At 41.4% G+C, this 23,268-nt stretch overlaps 1 protein-coding gene across 4 annotated transcripts in view; it reads left to right on the forward strand.

Annotated features, from left to right (window-relative positions):
• CTNND2 (catenin delta 2) overlaps window positions 1-23,268 on the forward strand; it is an 840,835-nt gene that overhangs the window by 16,051 nt on the left and 801,516 nt on the right. The gene's annotated exons all lie outside the window — the stretch shown is intronic.

Here is a 23,268-nt window from a genome sequence, read left to right on the forward strand (position 1 = left end):
CCCCTTTTTATTTAAATTAGCTATGCCTTTAGTCAAATTTTATATTTGCATATAAAGCCTCCACATAGAAAATTCTTGAAGTTATTGAACTAGTGTCATTAGATTGGGGCGGTTTCTCTTACTTAATGAATATTTTGAGGTGGTTCTCTTTGATGTTTAAATTGTTGCTGCCCACTCAAGCAATAATTTGATTCAATTGTCTCTCTCTTGGAGCACTATATTGGCTACATATTTCTGCATCTTTCACTTTGCATTTTTATGCCTTAAAAATCACTGACATTGTTTAGTCTTGGAGAGCAAGCAGTCTGGGGGTTTGTAAAAGAAAATGTGTCATCTCTGTACACGTCCAGATGCTGGTAACCTCATGAGCTGGGTGGAAGGTGACATTTTGGCCCCTTCCCACAATATCCATCTGCACTGTTGACATTCATCATTGATATCTACCAATTTTAGCTTTTGGTTTTGAGTCTTGTACAGAGAAGGAAACGGGATTCTCATGTGATTGTTAACCAAGGGCAGCACATTCCTTGAAAAGGCTTATATTTATCAGTCATTCTGGGAAGTTGGAAAATACATATCCACGCCTAAATCTCTGTTGTTGAGATTTAGGTTGGTTAGGACCCTATGAAATTGCTAACAGCAACTGCCTTTGACCTAAAAAATGGCAATTTAACCCTAATTGTTCATCTCATTAGTTGAGGAGCTAATTAATTATTGCAAAATAACACATATATTTTCCCCCTGAAATTTGCCATTTATTGGGTTAATAACAAATAAATTCAAATTCTCTTGCGTTTTCAAGTATTAAGGGGAATGTACCAACTGTTGGGTCATGGGGGAAACCATTGATTGGTTTGCAGTTGGCAAGACTGGAAAGAATTAACTTAAGCCCCCGAGAAACTTAAAAACCTGTCGCCTGGTATGTTGGTCCTGGGAAGGGGGATGCTAGCTAGCTGTTACTCTGGGTCATAGGTAGCTACTGCTTTTGTCTTCACCAGAGATTCTTTCTTACCTGTTTTTTCTTAGCCTAGCTATAGGGTTATAATTTTGGTCTTTAAGCTACACTGAATTTGTTTAAAGGACAAATGAATGTAATGTTCTAATATTTTCATGAGACTTTCTGCTGAGTTTCATCGATTTTTTGTTTTGTTTTTGTACTTTAAAATGTCATATGATCATTCTAAATGATATTTGAACCCATATTAGAATGCCATTCATTTATATGATTGAAGCCCCTGAGTCGTGACCAAATATTTACTTTAGACTGAACATGCTGTTAATACTAAATTGGGGGTATTAAACTATAATTTGATTCCCAATAATATTAATAAGCAATTCATAAAAATTGTCAATTTAAAAAAACACCTAGTTTATACCCTAGATGTGATGTGTTGAGAATGGCCGTTGACTTTTGTAGCTTCCTCCCCAAAACTTAGAGCCTAGTCAGTCATGAGAAAAACATCAGGCAAATACTAAATGAGGGACATTCTACAAAATATCTGATCAGCAGTCCTCAGAACTTTCAAGGTCATGAAAAAAAAGAAAGTCTGAGAAATTGTCAGCGCTAAGAGGAGCCCCACAAAACATGAGGACTAAGTGTACTGTGGTATTCTGGATGGGATCCTAGAACAGGAAAAAGATTTTAGGGAATAAGTAAATCTGAATAAAGTATGGACTTTAGTTAATAATAATGTATCAGTACTGGGTCATGGGAGAAACCATTGATTGTAACAAATGTATCATACTAATGTAAGATGTTTGTAATAAGGGAAATCAGGTGTGGGATAAACCGGAATTCTCTGTACCATCTTTACAATTTTTCTGTAAACCTAAAACTATCATAAAAGAAAAAGGTAATTTATTTTTTAAATCTAAATTTAACTCTAGAAGGTTTTAAAATACATGCTGAAAGTTTTTAAAGATCTCAGTAAAGGAAAGGACATGTTTGTTTGATTTTAATAACGTACACTGTCCTAATATTGTAGAATTGTTATTCAGATTGATTTGTTAATTAATAAATAGTAAATCAGCATCCATATCCTGGATTTATATTTAAGATATAAGGTAAAGGAAGGAAGAATAGTCTCTCCAAATTACCAAAAAAAAAAAAAAAAAAAAAAAAAAAGGCAGTAAAAAACAAAACTCATTTTTTTGTGTGTGGTGTTGTAGTTTGATCACGGCTTACAATCATACGATATGAATAATTCAAAATTTGTGAAGTTTCTCAATACATTTTGTTTAGTGTGTGACATTTATAGAAGAAGTAAAGGGCATTGCCATCATCTGTTTTGAAAATATTTTAACCATATAAGTGGGGATCTGTACTTCCATCCATGTAATGAGTTTTTATTTTATGAATCATCTTACTGAAAACTTTTAACGCCTCACCACTAGCCAACTTCCACCACCCACCCGTGCAGTATCCAGGGTGTACCCCTGGTTGCTAAATGTCGCAAGTGAAAATATAGGACACCTAGTTAAATTCAAATGACAGAGAAACAATACTTGTTTGTTTCAGCATAGGTATGTCCCCCATGTTGCAGAGGACATGTTGTGCTCAAAAAGTCTCTGTTTTTCTGCAATTCACATTCTACTGAACCTACCTAAGCAGAGTCTCTTGGACACTATAGGGCCTGCAGTTGTCTTAGTAATAATAACAAACTTAGTAGTTGTTGAGCTTTTATTGTATGTCATAGGCTGTCACACCTTATTTGTGGTAGAGGGCCTTCCTCTTGGTTTAATAATTCTTCAACATCATTCTCTTCAATGCCACTTCCTTGCACTAAGCCTTCCCATCTTAACCTCAGCCCAAAGTGAGCTCTGACAGAAATTTTGTTTTCCAGTCACTGTGGAGTATTGCATGTACTGCCTTTTATGTTTGTTAGCTGCTCACTTGTCAGACTGTGACCTTGAAGGGAGAATGTGTTGTCCTTCTCCAGGTACCTCATACGACTGAGCATGATGTCTTACTGACAGTATTTTATGATGGAACAAGGTGGTTATAAATCCATTAGGATACGCTAGGTCATGCTGCTTTAACAAACAGCCCCCACCGTTCAGCAGCTTAAAGGGGTAGAAGTTGGTACGTCTTCAGCACGGCTCTGTGGAAGGTGAGAATGGAGACTTGGATGACCCTGGTCACTCCGGGCCTCACCCAGGCTAACGGCTCCTACATCTGAGCGCGTTTTTAGTGATCACTGAGCTACCGAAAGGGAAGTGGAAATTGGGTCCTCTGTCACTCAATCCTGTTCCATCCGGCAGAGTGAATTATGTGGTGATGCTGAACTTCCAAGCGAGAGGGAAGCCCAGTACTACCATCTGTCTGGAGGACGAGGAGAATGGCCGCTCTGGTATACGGCTCTAGCCACATCCCAGACAAAAAAATGTTGGCGGAAACTTTGAGAGTTGGACAGCTTACAAATATATTTTAACTTTAGGAGTTAGTCTTCGTGAGCCTACCTACAGTTTTTATTAGTAAAACAAAACTCATTTCAGAATTCTTGCACATATAATGAATGAGGATTTCATCTAAATGTAGGAAGAAATGAGTATCAAAGTCTCATTAATGGCACAGAATAAAGCATGAATCATGATGGGGAATACATATTATGATAACATGCCCAAATAAAATGGTTGCACACTTCAAAGGCGTCTTGCTGGCTTTTGCTATTTCCATGAAAATGAACGTTACCAGAAATGCTGTTCCCAGATGTTAAGAGAACACAGATCAGATTTTTCCTGTATATGCACACATGCTTAGGCATGCACATACACCGACCGTTGTTGAAATGAACTTGTAGACCTGATCTTTACATTTCCTTCTGGTAGAAGCAGAGCATTTCATCCAGAGACACTGCCAGTTTTAAAGGCCTCTCTTTGTTTTCCGGCCCGGCCCGCGGTCCCATCATTTCCTTGGCCATCCGGACCTGCTCTAATGCGTCTGTCCCCAGGACCTCCGGAGCTGCTGCTGGTGCAGCCGGGTCGGGCTGCTCCACTTGGCATCGCCTCCTGCTCCCCTCCGCAGGCGCCGTCTCCATGGAAACCGCAGGCTGCTCTGCAGGCAGTTCTGCGCGGGCCGGCTGGAGCTGGCAGGGGCAATCAGAGAGCCAGGAGGCCTGGAAGAGCCCTGGACAAAGCCTCCAGTGTAATTGCTGGGACAGAAATGAAAAATGGTATTAATCTGAGGCATCCCGGCGAGCGGTGACCCTCCCCTGAGGCCGCATCTCTCCTGGCACCTTGCGCACGTGGCTCGCCCACACCCACGTGCTGCCTGCCCCCGGGGGCCACGCTGTTCTCTCCTGGGGTCTGCGACATTTGGGGAGGGCAGCGCCCAGGCCGGGCAGGAGAGAGTCTCGGAGCTGGCAGGCTGCTTACGTGCGGGAAACTGCCATGGCTCTTAGGAAATAATAACGTCAAGAAAACACCGTATTTCATGGTCTGTGGATCTAAAGCGAGAAACTCGGCTCAGGGTTGGGTAATAACGTCCAGTCACTGTCGCAGGTGTACTAGCTTTAGAGGAGTTTCCTGATGTCACTGTGCAGCGGTGTGAGATCTGGGTGATGGAAGGCTTCCAAACATTTACTTCTCCTGTGTTCTCCAAGCATTGACTTAGCCGGAGATGGGGATAAACAGAAGTACAGACGCTGTTTGTGTTTGGCTTCTCTGAACCCTGCCTAACTTGGACTGGACCTTCTGTCTGGGGAGCTCATCTCAGAGACGAGTGAGTGAACTTTTACAAGAAATAACACATACTGGTTAGGAGAGAGAGCAAAGAAGGCAGAGAAGTTCTGATAGGGAACAGAACTAAGGAATATGTGCTACATTTATAATAGTGTTTTTTAAAAAAATAACTGTTATACCATGTTTGTTATCATACACTGATGTAGTTTTCCAAGAACAAAATGAAAAACAATTCAGAAAAGATATAATTGCATTTTTCAGTATGTGTTTGCTCCCAAAATTTCTGTTCCTTTTGCCTCTGTGTGTGCGCACGCGCGTGTGCGTATAAAATTGTTATGCTATTCTATAAAGCATTTTTACAAGAGGAAAGTTTAAATAGAAGAAAATTGTCTTCTGCATTTCTTTTCTTATATATAAGATTTATTTATTTGATTCTGCTACATAGAAAGTCTCAAAATTTCGCAATTTAGCTCTATGGTTAAATTTGTAGTTATTAGGTGGATTTATATATAGTTATATAGAATTTTATGTTTATAATTTGAAATTGTATTTTTCTTTCCTTTGTATTATAACACTTCTTCCCAAATGAAATGAAGCGTTAGTCCTTCACATTTTGATTCTCTTACGTCTTTATATTAAATATCAGTGATACTCCCGAATAGAATATAATGATGACGATAATTTTTATTGAAAGTGAAGAAAATTTCTTTCAAACTTCTTATTTTCTAGCTGTGCATTGGGCAGTCATAGGAAATAAAAACTTCTCAATAATGTATACTTTAAACATTGGGGATTATTTCTAAGCTGTGGGGACAAAACCCCAAAAAACAGTTTCCAGGCTCTCGGCCTCACATAGAAAGGTGCTGGCTCGGGTAGTAAATGGCCATCAACTGTGATCAGATGGCCAGCAGCTGTGGCTAGTTGGCCGTCAGCTGTAACCCATAGGCCATTGGCCACTAATATAACGGCTGTGGCTACGCTAGCAGAAGGGGAAAGGAATGGGGGCTAGCAAGAAGATGGTGGCTGGCAAGCGCGGACTGCTGTTAGGCAGATTATGTAGATCCTGCTTCCTGTGTCTCCAGCCAAGCCTCCAGCGAGAATATATTGGTTTGACTCCCCCATCTATGGCTCTGTGGGTGTTCCTGTTTGGCCTCACCATGTCCTGCATTCTTGGTCGGGGAACGGGAGCAGAGACCCTGCACGACAAATGGCGCAGCGAGCAGGGTCCCCTGCGTGACACATGGCGTAGTCGGCAGGATACGGTGCTGGCCAAAGCTTTCTGAAGGGCGGTGGAGCAGTTTGTGCGTATGAAAGCTCAGTCTGAGGAAGACCAGGAGGAGCAGCTGCCGGAGAGCTCGATTCCCGTGGAGGGGTGGAAAGACGTGGATGGTTCCCCAACCAGCAGAGGCCGGAGAAAGCGGAGAAAGCGAAGGTTGTTGCCGCCCTGTGGGCTGGGAACTGCTTGCTGAGGAAGCCCAGATGCGGGATTTGTCCCAGGAGGAAACGCTTGCTGAGTCCTCCGTGGGAGATGAGGGTGAGATCAAGGTCATCCCTCACCCCCAGGACAGCCCTGGCGAATGACTATGGACTATGGGGAATTGCCTTCCATCCCTAATTTATTGAACGCTTGACTGGGAACATACCACCATGTAGTGGGACTGGCGAGAATGTTTGCTTTTGTGTCTTGACTGGCCGCCATTGATAATATGTAAGCACCTTGATGTGAGCCGCTGTTGTTCCAGCACAGTACCCCGAGAGGCCCAGAGAGAGAGTGGCAGTGCCCTGAGAGCCCTGGCTGTGTCCAGGAAGTCTGGCTGTGCCCAGAGAGAGTGGCAGTGCCCTGAGGCCCTGGCTGTGTCCAGGAAGTCTGGCTGTGTCCAGAGAGTGGCAGTGTCCTGAGAGGCCCTGGCTGTGTCCAGGAAGTCTGGCTGTGTCCAGAGAGAGTGGCAGTGCCCTGAGAGGCCCTGGCTGAGTCCAGGAAGTCTGGCTGTGTCCAGAGAGAGTGGCAGTGCCCTGAGGAACTCTGGCTGTGCCCGGGGAGACAGGTGGTACCCTAAGAAGCCCAGGAAGTCTGGCTGTGACCAGAAGTACTGTGGTGGTGCCCTGAGAAAAGCTGGCTGTGCCCGGGGAAACAGGTGGTACCCTAAGAAGCCCAGGAAGTCTGGCTGTGCCCAGAAGTACTGTGGTGGTGCCCTGAGAAAACCTGGCTGTGCCCAGGGAAAACAGGTGGTACCCTAAGAAGCCCAGGATGTCTGGCTGTGCCCAGAAGTACTGTGGTGGTGCCCTGAGAAACCCTGGCTGTGCCCAGAGAGCCTGGCTGTGTTCAGGATAGTGCATTCACCTCCAGGCTCCTTGCACAGGGCCCCTCGCAGAAGACGCTTGTCGTGTAGATTGTGAGGCGAGACCCTGTAGGGGTGAAGTGTGGGGACAAAACCCCAAAAAACAGTTTCCAGGCTCTCGGCCTCACATAGAAAGGTGCTGGCTCGGGTAGTAAATGACCATCAACTGTGATCAGATGCCAGCAGCTGTGGCTAGTTGGCCGTCAGCTGTAACCCGTAGGCCATTGGCCACTAATATAACGGCTGTGGCTACGCTAGCAGGAAAGGAATGGGGGCTAGCGAGAAGATGGTGGCTGGCAAACGCGGACTGATGTTAGGCAGATTATGTAGATCCTGCTTCCTGTGTCTCCAGCCAAGCCTCCAGCGAGAATATATTGGTTTGACTCCCCCATCTATGGCTCTGTGGGTGTTCCTGTTTGGCCTCACCATGTCCTGCATTCTTGGGCGGGGAACGGGAGCAGAGACCCTGCACGACATAAGCATACTCAATTATCGATGATATGGACAGTTAAAATCACTTAATTATCTTTTGTAAAATGCCTCTTTTGCAAATTAAATGTGGCTAATTTCTTATATGCTTGATTTATAATGATAATTCAGAATTACTTTTGAAAGTTAAATTTGAGACAGTATAATGTATTTTAGAAAATGTTTATAACTGAATGTCAGTCAAAAGAGCAAATGGCAAAACCCAGAGATTATATCTAGTGTAGTACATAGAGACCAATCTTTAGCATTTAATGCATAGATTGGAAAAGAAGAGTAATTGATAATTAATGAGCTAAGTGTTTATCTCAAGAAATTAGAAAAAAAAAAGGGCAATGGAGTAAAATGAAAGGAAGCAGATAAAAGCCAGCTTTTATAAATATGCACCCTATACTCCTTCCTAAGAATCCAAGTATGATTTAGTAATAGAGACGTTTTCTCAGTCACAGAGTGAGCATTTACAGCAGAGGGGATTTAACGTAGGGCATTGGTTACATAGTTGGGAGAAAAGCTGAGAAATCAGACAGAAGGTCTCATGGGCAACAAAGAATTAATGTGGCTCCAGAATGTCAGCAGTGTTGGAACTGCGAAATAATAGCTTCAAGAGATAAGAGGAGGCAGTGTCACCAGAACTCCAGGCCTGGATTTTCCAGAAGGAGAGGCCCATTTGGTAACCATGGAGGGGTTGCAGCAGTTGTCCGAGAGGCTGTGGCAGGTGAGAGGAGGGAGAGTAATACTCTGCCGTCTCCTCCTATCCAGCCAACTGCCGAGGCCTCCCATTGAGTATCCTCAGCTGGAAGACCGCTGTTACAGGTGAACATAATACTGCCTTCAAAGCAGCCCCATGATACAGGACAGAGCTGAGAAGGTGGAGGATTGGATCTGAGGGCGCGAGAAAGGGATCAGCCAATAGTTAGTTACCGCAGTTTCACCATAGTAACAGATGAAGGAGAGAAACCAATGGTCATTTCAATCACTGTTTAAAAATTTCCATCAAGTTCAATCCTAGGTCATAATTAATAATTCTTAGTAAACTAAGTATTAAAGAGAATACTCTTAACCTAATTAATACTGAATAGCTAGGTTTATAGTGCCATTTCAATCGTGAAAACAAAAGAATATGTGTTCTCACCACATCTTTGAGCTCAGCCATCACAATAAGACAAGAAAACACAGAAGAAGCATAGAATTGGAAAAGAAGGAAAATATTTCGAAAATATTTGCAGACGATATGAATGTTAAAATCCCAGAGGAATTTTAGGATTAACTATCAAAACTGTGAAGAGAAATCAGCATGTTTTCTCAAATATCAGCATGTTAAATATGGCCTATTGCTTTCATGCTTGATTTATAGTGATAATTCAAGTGACTTTTCAAAGTTAACTTTGAGACATCATAATACACTTTAGAAAATGTTTATCATTAAATGCCAATTAAAAGGGCAAAATTGCAAAGCAAAACAATGCTTGCTTTGAATACTTGTTTCGATCCACACATTCATTAAATGCTTATGAATGTGGGGTGTGTTTTTAAGATACTCTTTTATCCAGACTACAGTCTTGAACCATTTTTCTCAGCTTTACTTTCTATGTAAAGTTATCTCTATTTTCTTTAAATATTTATGTGCTTTTAAATTATGTATATGTATGTGTATATACAAACACACACACGGAGACTCAGTTTGTTGAAGGAATATGATTATGTTGATTTTAGCTCTATGGTTAAGTATTAAACTTACAGACTTTTTGGAATGGAACTCTTCTCTGTGAAATGAATTTGTGACCCAAGTCACCTTGTTGAAAGGTTATATATTCAATTTATTATATATATATATATATATAAAATTACATACCACATATATATTTACATCTCTATATATGCATAATTATACGCACAATATGGATATGGTCTTTGCATTCTTTCAAGAGAATAGAACTGACAGCCAGCTCTGCCAGCAATTGAGGGGATGCTATGTGTTTAATTTCATCCACTCTTTCTTTGGTTCAGAATGGAGAGGTGATTTACATGCAATGTTTGTTTTGATTTTACCTTCATGATAAACTGGTAAACTCATAGACAGTCAATAACACCTTCTTGTGACCTAGTTCAGCTTGGAAGATAGAAATGCAGGGGTTAGTGAGATGGCTTTGAGAAGACACATCAGCACTCCCAGGACACGTCTCTGTCCACACCCTGGACCTGGGAGCAGGTGCACCGTTGCTCACCATCTGCTAGTTGTTTGGTTTGGAAAAGATGGTCATGGTTTAGAGTAACTGTTTCTATTTTAATGTGTCAGGTCACTTCAGGTAGTGTCGTGATATTTATTGTTTTATTGTGTATATTTATATCATGATTTTATTGTTTTAATTGTGCACGGATGTGCTCTGCTTTGCACACGGGGAACATCTTGGAACTACCTTGTGCTTTTTTTTGTTATTGCCTAGGAGTTTTGGACAGATATACAAGAGACTATTGAATAACTATTTAGAATGAATAGGTTTCCTGCAGGAAATATCCAGAATTTATCAAAGCACATTATACTCCTTCTTTACCTACTATTTCTACTTCACAAGGATAGAACAGGAAATTTGCCAGTGAAAACACTTACTATAGTAGTTGTCTCTTATTCTTCTCTGATCGCAGGTCTCAGAAGTTGTGAAGACTTGTTTCATTTTAAATTGATAAGATATTACTAACCTCACAAGAAGGAACCAAATATTCCATGGAGATGATACAGAGACACAAGTCAAACCTCTAGAGGATGCCAGAAAGTCTCTTAGGTACAGCTTATGAGAACTTGGTAAACTGTCAGTTCAGTTTCTATAGATTTCACCATCTTTTTTTTTAACTACAGATTGTTTTAAACCTGATAGTTGTGAAAGAAATTAAATAGTAAACAGAAAGGAGGGAATCCATGAAATAAACATGAATTAAATGCATTTTGTAGATTTGTTTCATATTAATACAGAGAATGAGCTACGTCAATATTTTAAGTGTAAAAGTCTCCAATCATGAAACCAACACTACAATTGAATGACTTATTCCTATTATTTTATAGTGTCCCATCCATTCTATTTGTGGGTTGAAGAGTAAAGACTGTAATTTGGCCATAAACTTTAGAAATATTCCTTTGACATTGATTAATTATTTCAAATTACTGTGCGCTTACCTCTGCTTATATATTACATGCAATATCAATATTTTTTATACACAGTGAATAACATTTTCAATGTTAAAATATTTCCTCACCCCAAGTCTTCAAAATATTTTTTTCTTTTTGGCAAGAAAACTTTGAATGTCATAGTGAGTGTTCAGATTCTGCCTACCCAACATTTACATTTTCAGGTTGGTCTCAGATAGTCCATAGGAAATTGGGCATTACATTGAACTTTTCTGGGCCTCAGATTCCTTCTCTCAAATGGTGGGGTTGACTACCTGTAAGATTAGGTACTATTTAGAGTCTTTATTTCATCAATACAGATGTTGCACTTTTGATGTGCTGGGTATTAGTTTTCAGTCCTTTACATAATTAGCTCTTTGAGTCCCTCTGACAACCTGTGAGGTAGGGACCATTTTTATGCATTTGCAGATGAGATTGAGACAGAGAGAGGTTAAGTCGCATGTCTGCCTCTATGACAATGTCTTCTGCAGACCGAGCCAGATGAACACAAGTGACGGTGTCTTACTTTGGGTTGCTATAACAGATCACCATAGACTGAGTGGCTTAAGCAACAACCGCTTATTTTCACAATTCTAGAGGTTGGGTCGTAGATGAAGGCTCCAGCAGATGCAGTGTCTGATGAGAGCCAATTTTCAGACTCATAGATTGCCATGTTCTTCCTTGTCCTCACATGTCAGAAGGGGCAAGGGCTCTACCCTCATGACCTAATCCCCCCCCCCAAAGTCTCCTCCTCCAAATACTGTCACATTGGCTGTTAGGATTTCAACATATGCATTTGGGGGTTGGGGCACAAACATTGAGTCCATTGTCGGTGGCTTACACGGAAGCCTCATTCCTGAGTCTCCCCCAAAGGTGAATTTTCCATAAGCCGATGTGACAAACTTACGTCTTGATCAGTCAGTAGTAAATGCAATCTCTGTACCTGACATGGAATTTGTGGAAGTTCCCCTCTGGCACTGACCTCCATTTCCCGCCAGTTCTTGTCCCAGCTCCCCAGAACTGGATTGAGTCAACAGAGGGGTGCGTAGCAATAGACGGGGGAACATTCTGTGCCCCTCAGAGAGATGTGGAGAGACCAGGTCTTGTTGCTTTGCCTTGTAAAAGCCAGTCCAGTACTTGATGTCTTTTCAGCACTTCCTTTTTACAGGGACTTGAGCTAAGGGAACTTTTTGTTTATCATCAGGTTCATGTAAGTCCAGGAACTTTACGATAGAATGTTCTTGGTTAGCGGATCTGGGTCTCCACTTTTCTGCCTGCACAGCTGACTCATGAGTACAGTTTCTTTCCATTTTAATGTCTAGACCCACATTGAGCAAGGCCAGCTTTCACGTGGAGCAGAGTCTTCCTATCTCGGCACGGTTAGCATTGTGAGCTGGATAACTCCTGGTTGTGGGGGGCCATCCTTCTGGCCCTCTGTCATGCTCCATCAGGGGCTCCCCAGCATTCTTAAACCACAGGCATCTTGGCGTTTTCATCCTAATGCCGATTAGCTGTTTTGTCAAGGGAATCAAACCCGTTTCCTGCTCCCTTAATTTTTTTTCTCATTTTGTTCCTTATGCTTCAGTGCCCCTATTTAGGCACTGGAAAAGAGAGTATGCTTGTATTTGGCCCAAACTGGCTTGTCTCTTCACAACGCTGGTACTCCTCTTGGGCAAAATGCTTTTGAAAATACTTTTTTATTGCGACAAAATACATCTAACAGAACGTCTACCTTTTAAACCATTTTAAGTGTTTAGTGAAGTGGTATTACATGCACTCACACTATTGTGAACTGTCAACACTATCCCTTTCCAGAACATTTCCATCATTGCAAATAGAAGCTCTGTACTCATTAACCTGTAAGCCCTCATTCTTCTGTCCTCCCAGCCCCTGGCAACCATCATTGTACTTTTCTGTCTGTATGAGTTTGGCTGTTTTAGGTACCTCATATAAAGGGCATCATACAATGCTTGTTCTTTTGTGTCTGACATATTTCACTTCATACGATGCTTTCCTGGTTTATCCATATTATGGCATGTATCGGAATTTCATCTCTTTTTATGGCTGAATATTCCATTGTTATGATGTACCACAATTTGTTTATACATTCATGTGTTAGTGGATGCTTGGCTTGTTTCCACGTTTGGCTGTTGTGAATATTGCTGCTTACGTAAGCATCTTTTTGACTCCCTACTTTCAATTTTTGGGGGTGTATATCTAGGAATGGAATTGCTGGGCCACGTGGTAATTCTGCTTAGCTTTTTGAGGAACCACTGTACTGTTGTCCACAGTTGCTACACGAGTTTACATTCCCACCAATAATGCATGAGAGTGAACAGTTTCTCCACATTCTCACCAAAACTTGTTTTTATCCATTTTTTAATTATAGACATACTAATGGGTATGAAGTGGTTTTACTTGCATTTCTCTAATGGCTAATGATACTGAGCACCTTTGCATGTGCTTGTTTGCGATTTGTAGATCCTCTTTGGAGAAGTGTCTGTTCAAGTCCTTTGCCCATTTTTTAACTTATTGTTGAGTTGGGCACTTTTAAAAAGAAGATGGATTCTACGATCATCTTGATTTTGTCATTTAAATACCCTGTCATTTAAACATCAAAGGCCATTAGTTTGACTCATTTCTTTTATATGTTTTTTTTTAAATTTATTAGTTTCAGGTGTGCAAGACAAGGTAATACTTAGACGTTCATCATTTATATCCCTCACACTATGGGTTTCATCCCTCATTTGAAGGTAACGTGATGCTCAGTCTGGTACTCTCCTAGTATTCATGTTACCCATGTGAGATGGACCTGACGTGGAATTCACCAAAATTGGATCACATGGGAACACGAAGACTGTCCTGACAAGCAGTCCAGCCCAGGTCTTTTTGTGGCCGATGTGATCAGAAGGGACAGTGGCTGGGAGCCAGGCCAGCGACACCTGCCACACACCCTTCACATCCTACCAGCGGAGCCTGCAGTCGGCACCTATCGTGGATTTAGATCAGAGAGTTTGTACCTGCATCCGCTCTCTCCTCTGAGCCAACTTCTTTGTGATGGAGGACATAGCAGCGTGCCAAGTCTTGGCATGAAGCATAGGAATCCACTTTCCCTTTTATGGTGATAATTCAGCCAAGATAGAGGTTCACACTAATCATTTCTTAGAAATGTGAAGGTATCAGAATTTTAAAAGTAAAACCCAATAAAACTGCCTCAAGAATCCTGTGAGAATGGAGACAGCCCTATAATATAGATGAGAAAGTGGAGGATAAGAATGGTCAAGTGTCTTGCCAGAGGTCACATGTGATCATAAATATTAGAGCCTTCTCCATCCTGGTACTCTGCTCGGGCTGCTTGAACTTCTGCACAGTTGGATTTTCTTGGTTGATTCAAGATGGTCACAGCGGCTCTGTGATGGTTGGGGAAATACCCTGATGTGGGTTAGATCAGGGCATGAGGAGCAATTTCAGATGCCCAGCGCTGCTGAGAGTCTACTTCTGTTTTGCATATATCCTTAGAAGTTATAAATAGATTATTTTCTTTAGTTACACATATGTTGGCATTTTAATAGGTGTGTAGATTGATCCATGAAAGTTCTTGGCTTGGGAACACAGTTTTACCACTGATTTGCTGGGTATTGCAGGGATCCCTGTCTGATTACTTGAGACCTGCACAGGCCTTGTAGAGCATAGATTTTACTGTTGAATGAATGAATGAATGAGAGTCTCCCTGGCTGTCACTAAGGGAAAAAGTGATTGGTTTTCCAAGTTACTCTCAGCTCTAACGCACAATAATTCTAAAAGAGAGGACTGTTTCTCTCAAATAGTAGCCCCTACGTTTTCTGCTAGAGCATCCAGTTAACGGCACAGAACCTACCATCTTCATGCAGGACCGAGAGAAAAATCTTAAACAACTCATTCAAGTTTTGATTGGCTGATTATAATAATCTGAGATGTTCCTCCTCGTCTGTAATGTTTTCAGTGATTTTGTATTTTCTTCCCATAAATAAAAACAAAAGCAGCAATTATTTCTAGCCTCCAATCATTATTGGACTTTTTTTTTTTTTCTGAAATCAGTCCAAAGCCTGATCAAAGGGCAATTTTCCTGGCTTGAATGAACATGATCTAAAATTAGTCCTGACGCTTCAAGCTAGTTCATGCTTCTCTGGAATAACTCAACTTGTTGCCACTCCCCCTGGCTTCAGCATAGCTTTCCGTCAACCAACCCGCTGGACCTCCCAGGCTAGGCCATTACTCAGCAGTGCAGAAGGCATTAACCTGCAAGTTTGACTCCGAGTCATGTGGCATTATTACATATAGACTTGTGATGTTCCAAGGAGACTGGGTGGAGAAAATGTAATGCTATGTCATGCATTTTGTCACAATGATAGATGTGCTTGCAGATAGCCAGAAAAATGGTTACAGCTTATCTTCTGCTCTTGATAAGGTGTGAGGGAGGCAGTGAGTTCATGATGACTGGAATCATGTATTGATTGGGACCACACACAGTGGCACGTAGTTATTGATCATTCTAAGGATTCTAGTGGCACGTGATTTCTCTCTCTCCCTATACATTTTGCATGAGCAGGAGGAGTGCGGCTTGTTATCAGACCAGCACAGGAGAGATTATTCCTTTATGGCAAAAGCTTTTTTATTTGTTCCCAAGGAAAACTCAGTATAATATCCAGAATAAACCTTTACTTAGTACTTAGGATGTGCCAGCCTCTGTGCTACACACTTTATGTACAAATTCTCCTTCAGTTCTCCCAAGGAGTCTGGGAGATGGAGTTCTTTTTAAATTTCCTGTGCCGTAGATGTCAGCTAGGGCCTCCTGATTTTCCTAGATGGTTCACTTTGGCTCATACTCCATTGACACAATCCCTGAGATATGCACATCTCCCAGTGCACAGTTCCTCATAGTTCACTCGCCCAGGCTTTCCTGAAGCCAGGCCCTGTGTCCTCACATGCTGTATTAGTTATAACTGACCGTATTAGTTTTCTACTGACCATCACTGTAGTGGCTGAAATAACACAGATCTATTGTCTTACAGTTCTTTAGGTTAGAAGTCAACATGGGCTCACTTGGCTAAAATCAAGGTGCCAGCAGGGCTGCGCCCCTTTCTGGAGGCTCTAGGGGAGAATCCATTTCTCACCTCTTCCAGATTCTGGAGGCTTCCGCATTCTTTGGCTCCTGGCTCCTTCCTCCCTCTGCAAGGCCAGTGACAGCGGGTTGGCCCCTTCTCACGACACACCACTTCATCTCCTCTTCTGCCTCCTTTGTGAGTTTGTTAGGATAATCCAGGATAATCTCCCTATTTCAAGGGCAGCTGTTTAGCAACTTGAATTCTGTCTGCAACCTTGACTCCCTTTCGTGTGTGACATAAACTGTTCAGAAGTTCCCGGGACTAGGATGTGGACATCTCTGAGGGGTATCGTTCTGCCTCCCATACTCATTCAGCCTGGAGGTGAACATCTAACGCCTTTGCTGGTCTCTATTAATAAACTGCTTATCTCAATTATATCAGGAGTTTATTCAGTATATTAAAAGCTAAAGAAGTTAATGATCGTACCAGCTCTCTCTGCACCTTTCTCTCTGGAGTTATTGGTAAATTCCCCTCCTTTCTCAAACCAGATAATTCTTCTCACCTCAGACCCCTTGACATCTCTCTTTCTCTCACTAACAGATGGGATCGAAAACCAAAACCAAAACCAAACAAAAACAGGATCTTCACCATAATAGACTATTCATCCTGAAAGGAACCTTCATGAACATGATTTTCTCCATCTCGTATTAGCCCGTTTTCCAGATTATCAACAACTGGGACTAGACAGGTTCGCGATTCACCGTAGACTGGTGTTTCTCATCGGAGGATGATTTTGCCTCCAGGGGACATGTGGCACTGTGTGGAGACATTTTGCTCATTCCAACTAGGGGATGAGGGTGGGTGGTGCTATTGGCATCTAGTTTGTAGAATCGACGGACGCTTCTAAGATCCTTCAATGCACAGGAGAGCCCCACAACAAAGAGTTATCTGACCCATAATGTTCTCAGTCAATGGTTGAGAAGCTCTGCTGACCACTCTGTGGCCACATGGTGGACCTGGGAGAGCATGCCTGCGTGCCAGCCCAGGTCTGCAGACAGCCACACAGGCGCTGGGACCAGGAAACTGAGCCATCATTCCTGAGAAGAAAGGTGACACTTTGGAACAACTTTTCACTTTTCTTGGTCGTGAAATTTTCGATTTGTTTTTCACGAACCACGTTTAGAGGATTTGAAAATATCCACAGTGCAATTCTGGCCTGTTTGGTACGCCTTCTAGTTTCTGGGTGGTACACTAATGATTTCTGCGAAATACCTGTGAAAATATTTCTAAGAAGAGCGGCATGGTTGGACTTCCTTTAAAATCAAATGATGATTTGCTTCTGTGAACTAAACTGCTTTGTCTCGAATTGGATGTCACCAAAGGCTCTCGCTGGTGGTGTCTCTGGGTCAGCCTTGGAGCCCCACCTCTCATTTGGGAGAAGTGTCTTCCTGTGATTGAGGAAGACAGGCCAGTTGGGGTTATCCAGGAGAGAAAGCTCACACCATGGAAAGAACCGACAGTTCTGTTTTAGGTGGACAACAAATTAGACCTTAGCTGAGTGGATGTTAGCCCTGGGCGTACTTCTGCCGATCTCAAATAACTGTGTCCCTATTTCATAGGGCATGTTGGAGGGAATTCTAGAATTGGGAGGTGTAAAACCATCCCTTTGTCTCAGCTATCTGTAAATCAGACCATTCTTCATTGTGTGTCGGTTCTACATAATGTGTTGCTTTCAAAAATGTGATGATGATATTCTCAAATTTAGTCTGAACATAAGTAGTGCTTTGATAGCAGAAGCAAAGTGTGGCTGGTGATTACAATTCAGTGCTGCTTGTGTACATGCAGCACTTTGATTTTTACCTTGAATGGTTAATTTGAGCTTCCAGTGCTCTGATTTTATTGTGTATTTTCATAAAAATCAGCACAAAGAAGAACGACCTTCTCTCCCCTCCTGTTTTGCTCATGTGACAGGTACGCAAGCACCTATGGTCCTAATGATTGGATTTGCTGCTGCAAGTTATTAATAATGTCATTGCCCTGGTAGCATTTTCCATGTAATGCTTTGACTGGTCAAAGATAATTGGTTTGCAAGCTAGGGCATCTAGTGTGTGTGGGATCCCATTGCCTTATGTCTGGCCCTAGAATTTATTTATTCCCATTGATAAAATCCTTCAAGATCTATACCTCTCAGGTTCTAAAAGGTAATATTTTTCAGGGTATATCATTTACGCTAAGAAACAGCAATTGTTTGGCCATCAGCGATTTTATTATTGAATATCTATTTGCATAACCATCTGCTGGGTACCACCGAGAATACCTCTGAACATTAGTGTATGATTTGTTCTCTTTAATTTCATGAAAGCTTTCAACTTTAGTAGGAAGACATGATTTAAACACATGTATGTTTTCATGTACGTTTAAGGGTTAAATGCAATATGAGAAAAATCAACGTGAACAGGTTGCATTGCTAAAATGGGGAGAGGTACAGTACAGAGCCTCCAAATCTTATCTGAGCTGCATAACTGAGTTTTGAAGTCTAACTGCTCTCTATATTTTATTTTAGCTCTAATTTTTCTATTGAATGGGATACAGAAGACTTTATTTTTATCTTGTGTCTTCTGGTGATATTCACTCGATTTCATTCACATTGGATTTTGATATTCGATTTAATTTCACCTGTGTTTGTATCACCTTATTTGTGTTCAAAAATGGATTGACAATAAATACAAAGCAGTTTTCGAATGGTCAGGAGGCTAAAAACAGGAGAGTTGGCTTTGTGTCAGGGAAATAGATTGAAGTATAATGAAGAAAGAGTGTGCTGTTAATTAGGATAAAATAATTCCTTTTAGAGAGGAAGGTGGGGAGTGAGAAAGATGAAGTGGTGGTAGTAATTTTTTTTTGAGTAACTTTAAATGTCAACTTTTTAGGATTTTAAGGTATCACACTAAAACTTCTGTGTTAGTACTAATGCTAAGAAATGCATTTTTTTTTTTTTTTAGTTTTCTAGTGATATACAAACACACTTTGGGGGTGAGCTCTTTGAATAAATGAAATATAAGTTTATTTCTAAAGCCTAGTGCCTTTAATGTACAAAAAGATCACATCAGTGAGTACTTGGATGGATTCCATGGTTTGAAAGGAAACTTCCTCAAACTTCGACCAACTGTCCTTCAGGTCGTACAGCAAACATAAACTCTTTAGGTTGCTAGTACCTTCGCATTTACTAGCTTCTATTGATTAGAACATAAGAAAAGGTTCTATAAGAAAAGGTTCATAAGAATCGGTCCCTATTTATATGATATAAATGTGGATATTTGGTTAAATCAGCAGTTAGAAGACATTTTGATTTTTATTTTCCATGTAATTCCATTTCACACCATTACAGTAGAAAGGGATAAATACTATGGAAAAGCATAGAACAAGGTTGGTGGGACCGATATGAAAACAGGCTGCACTATTTGAAATCCTAAATGGGGTGGTCAGGGTAGGCTACACTAAGGTGGTGTCATTTGAACTAAAGTTTCGAGCAGGTGGGGCATGAGCGTTGTGGGTATCTGGACAGAGAGCAAGGAGACAGTCCCTGCGGCCGCTGGGTGTGAGAACACATAATATACTCCAGGAATAACAAGGAGGCCCATTGCGGCTGGAGCACAGGAGTCCTGGGAGACACCGTCATGACGTCAGAGTAGTAATGAGAGGACACATCCAGCGACTATAGACCACGGTGAGGGCATTTTGGCCTCCATTCTGCAGAGTTTTAATATGTGACTGATCCAACCAACATTATACAAGAATTTTCTGATTGCTCTGACAAATTGTGTGTGGGCCATGGTGGAAGCAGTTGCTCGTTCGAGAGGCTCTTGTAGGGATTCAGACAAGAGATGCTGGTTTGGACAATGGTGTAGAGACAGTGAGAGCATGGATCACGTTTTAGAGGATTTGCAGGAAAATTCGGCAACGGTGTTAGAAACAACATAGGCAGTCTCTGTGCCGTGCTTTGTACTTAAAGTGCTTATTGAGAGGTAATGTTTTCTGTGAGATCTTGAAGCAATGGGGATTTGCCAGCCTTCCTGAAGAACTGTTATATTTAAATGCTGCATCACTGTAGCTGAGGTCTTGAACTAAAGCAAATGAAAAGTTCTAGTTGGTATCTGAATCGCATGGTTTAGCTTCCTTATAAATGTGTCCTAAGGTAAATGATAGCATTTGTTTAAAAAATTAACAACCAACCCACCTCTGGGATCTGTAAAATGTAATTGTTACAAGGAGTAAAGTTATGTGTATGTTGTCATTTTTTCCTGTTTGTAACTGGAATACATCTTATGTGCATTATAGAATTTCAGTTATAATTACTAGAAACCCAATTAAGATGCTAAAACCGTAAAATTTACAGATGAGCTTAGAAGTACTTAGCTCTAATAGAGAATTTGTTATAAATCGTTTCAGCATTACGGATCATGTAACTTTTGAAATGTTACAAAATATATTAACAAAACAATACCATTCACAACAGTGCTCTCAGATTTGCTAAGAAGGGAGTTGTCCAGTAAATGTGATTGTAGAATTGACCAGCTGTCAATCATTAGTAAGTCCACAGAAAGTCGTTGTGTAGAGAGAAGTGTGACAGCTGATTTGCTTGTGAATACTCGTGCATAATGCTTTTCAGCAGAAGAATTGAAGACGAGATTGCAATATTTTTATAGCCACTAAGCCTTGGTTGCAAAACATCCCTGTTTAAAAAAAACAAAAAAACAACTTTGTGTATTATTACAAATCTACCATCTACACATCCTTATTCTCTAAGGATTTGAATGCACTACAATACTCTATAATATGAAATGACGTCATTTGCTAGTTAATTCCAATGTCAGTGAGCAAGTATAATAGAGTAAGAAAACTGCTTAAAAAAATAAGCTTTAGAGCCAGAATCAGTTGCAAGAAGCATCATTTTTTTTTTCCATTCTCAGTACTTTTGCACTTGCTATTTTCATGGGAAAGTGAAGTGGAAGTGCTGAAACCCTGATGGCATCACGGCTCCTCTGGCGTTTCTTGGCAGATTAAAAACACAGGACTTAAAAAGTGGAGTCCAGTGTCTGAATGAATTTATACTTCAAATTTACTGTCCAATAAAGTTGTTGAGTTTTTACATTTTTTTATTGTAGCATGATCTGATTTGAACCATCAATATTTTAAAGATTTGACCAGGTTGATTGTGACTTTATTTGATGAACCAAGGTGTGACTGACATTTGTGTAAAAATAGAGCAACAATTCAAACTAGATTGTTGGGTTTTTTTATTGTGACAGTTCTTTGCATATGTGGCAAATAATCTGCTTGTCTGTTTTTAGCAGTATCTACACTGTCCTTTTGCGGTGGTAAGAGTACGTATCGGGATCAGAACCCTTAATAAAAAGTAGATATGCTATCAGCCCTTGTGGTGCTTGGTGTTATGGGGAGGCAGAGCAGATGTGCTGCTGAGAAAAAGGCTAAGTGGGCAAAAATCAGGGTGCTCAGGGAGAGGATATTGGGACAGAGGCTGATGTGTGGAGCGTACATGAGTAACCGACACCGAAGTGGTTCTTAAGGACGAACACTAACTATCAAGGGCAAGAGTTGGAGACTGAGAGTTCTGGAGAGAAGGTGTGGAAAGACATTGGGATAAGAAACTTGGACCCGTCTCTGAATTGAAAGGACAGCGAGAAGCAGCATGGTGACCAGTGGAGACCCTCCAGATCCCTGTCAAGATTCAGCGAGAGCCCCATCACGCAAGACCTCAGAGTCCCAGTTTTTCCAAGAACTGGTGGTGTATGCTTCCTTTAATAATTTCGTGATGATTTGGTCCGGTGATTGATGGAAAGCTGTGTTCATTACCATTATCACTGCTGTTCTGTTTCTCCCGACTTGCTGCTATATAAAGGGGTGCATGTGGAACTTACATCGGTTGGAGACAGTGCGGATTGCAGTCTCAGGCACTAGGTGTGAAGTATAATACGTGGGGCATAGAAAGGAACAGTGTCAGTCATTCGTAGGAAAGAGACACCAGTGTTAAAGGAAAGCAAAGGTTCTGTATAGGGTGGAGCTTGGGCTGAGTCTCAACAGACAGTCCCGAAGGAGCTGCCATTGTGTACGATCAGGGTGGATTCCAACAGGGATTAGCTTTGCAAACACACAGATCCTCTAAGTCTTAGCTGTGAAGCAGGGGCCATCACTGAGCCTTGTTTTTCAAATAGTAGGGTAACCCAGACTTAATGTTTGTTATTAGCTCTTATAAGCGTTTATTAACTCCAAAGATCAAAGATGGGAGCCAAGAGGTTTGTACTTTATTCTGGGTCCAGATGACAACATTTGCATTACTCATAGCACACACAAGTTTAAATGCTTTGGGAAAGGCTAGTCATTCTCATGCTCAGCACCCTGCCCAGCAATTCCAGGCTGGAAGAGAGCATCTTTATATGGTCCAGAAGACATGCTCCCCCGACTGCTATGCCCCAGCCACACTTGGCATTTCCTTGTTTCTCGAACAGATTAGGTGTGTCTGCCTCAGTGCCTTTGTACCTGCCACATGTTCCTTTGCAAATGGCTGCCAGAACTTCATAGCGTGATACAACTGGTGTGTCCTTATCATCTGTGCCTTATACAAAGGTTTCCTTTGCAGGGAGCCACATTTCTCTGTCTGTTTTCTTATATAAGATTTAAATTAATCATGTGAGAATAAAGAACATTGAAATGTGAAAAGAGATGTTTTTAATATTGAGAGTGAACTTTAGAATTCAGGAATCTAGTTCTGATGTCCGTAGCAAAGGAATGGTTTTTAAGTTCAGAGAGCTAATGAAGGATGTGGAATTTTTAAAATGCACATTCCCAAAACAACTAATTGGACATTGATATATCTTTATCACGGACTGATTTTTAACTATATAGGGGTTTGTTTGGGAATTCGATGAATTCAGGAATACACAGTCTTACATAATATTAAAGGGCTTCCCATAGTTATGTTTCCATTTTGGTTTGACACTCTAGAATTAGGTTATTTTTTTCTTTCTTTTTTTCTTTTCTGGAGCTCAGTGGCAGCTCAACTCAAGGTGCCTGTTCAATCTTAGTTGCAGGGGGCGCAGCCCACCATCCCCTGCGGGACTCGAGGAATCGAACTGGCAACCTTGTGGTTGAGAGCCCACTGGCTCATGTGGGAATCGAACCGGCAGCCTTCGGAGTTAGGAGCATGGAGCTCCAACGGCCTGAGCCACCGGACCGGCTGGTTTGACACTCTAAAAGTGCCACGGTTTGGCTTTTGTTTCAGCCACATGATCAGTAAATGCATCCTACCCCATGCCACATACATATCGAAGGAAGATGCATATTTTGGTATATTGTGCAGTTTGCAACCTGGGACCGTATTTGACTCTCCCAGTTCATCCTGCAGATCTAGTCACTAACAACCTTCACATTCTGTTCTAACCCCGCTTACTTCCCCATCTGATACCCAGCACTCCTCTTTTTTTGCACAGTTATCTAGTCTTCT

Source organism: Rhinolophus hipposideros (assembly GCF_964194185.1).
Source record: "Rhinolophus hipposideros genome assembly, chromosome: 7".
In the NCBI taxonomy this organism is placed as follows: domain Eukaryota; kingdom Metazoa; phylum Chordata; class Mammalia; order Chiroptera; family Rhinolophidae; genus Rhinolophus; species Rhinolophus hipposideros.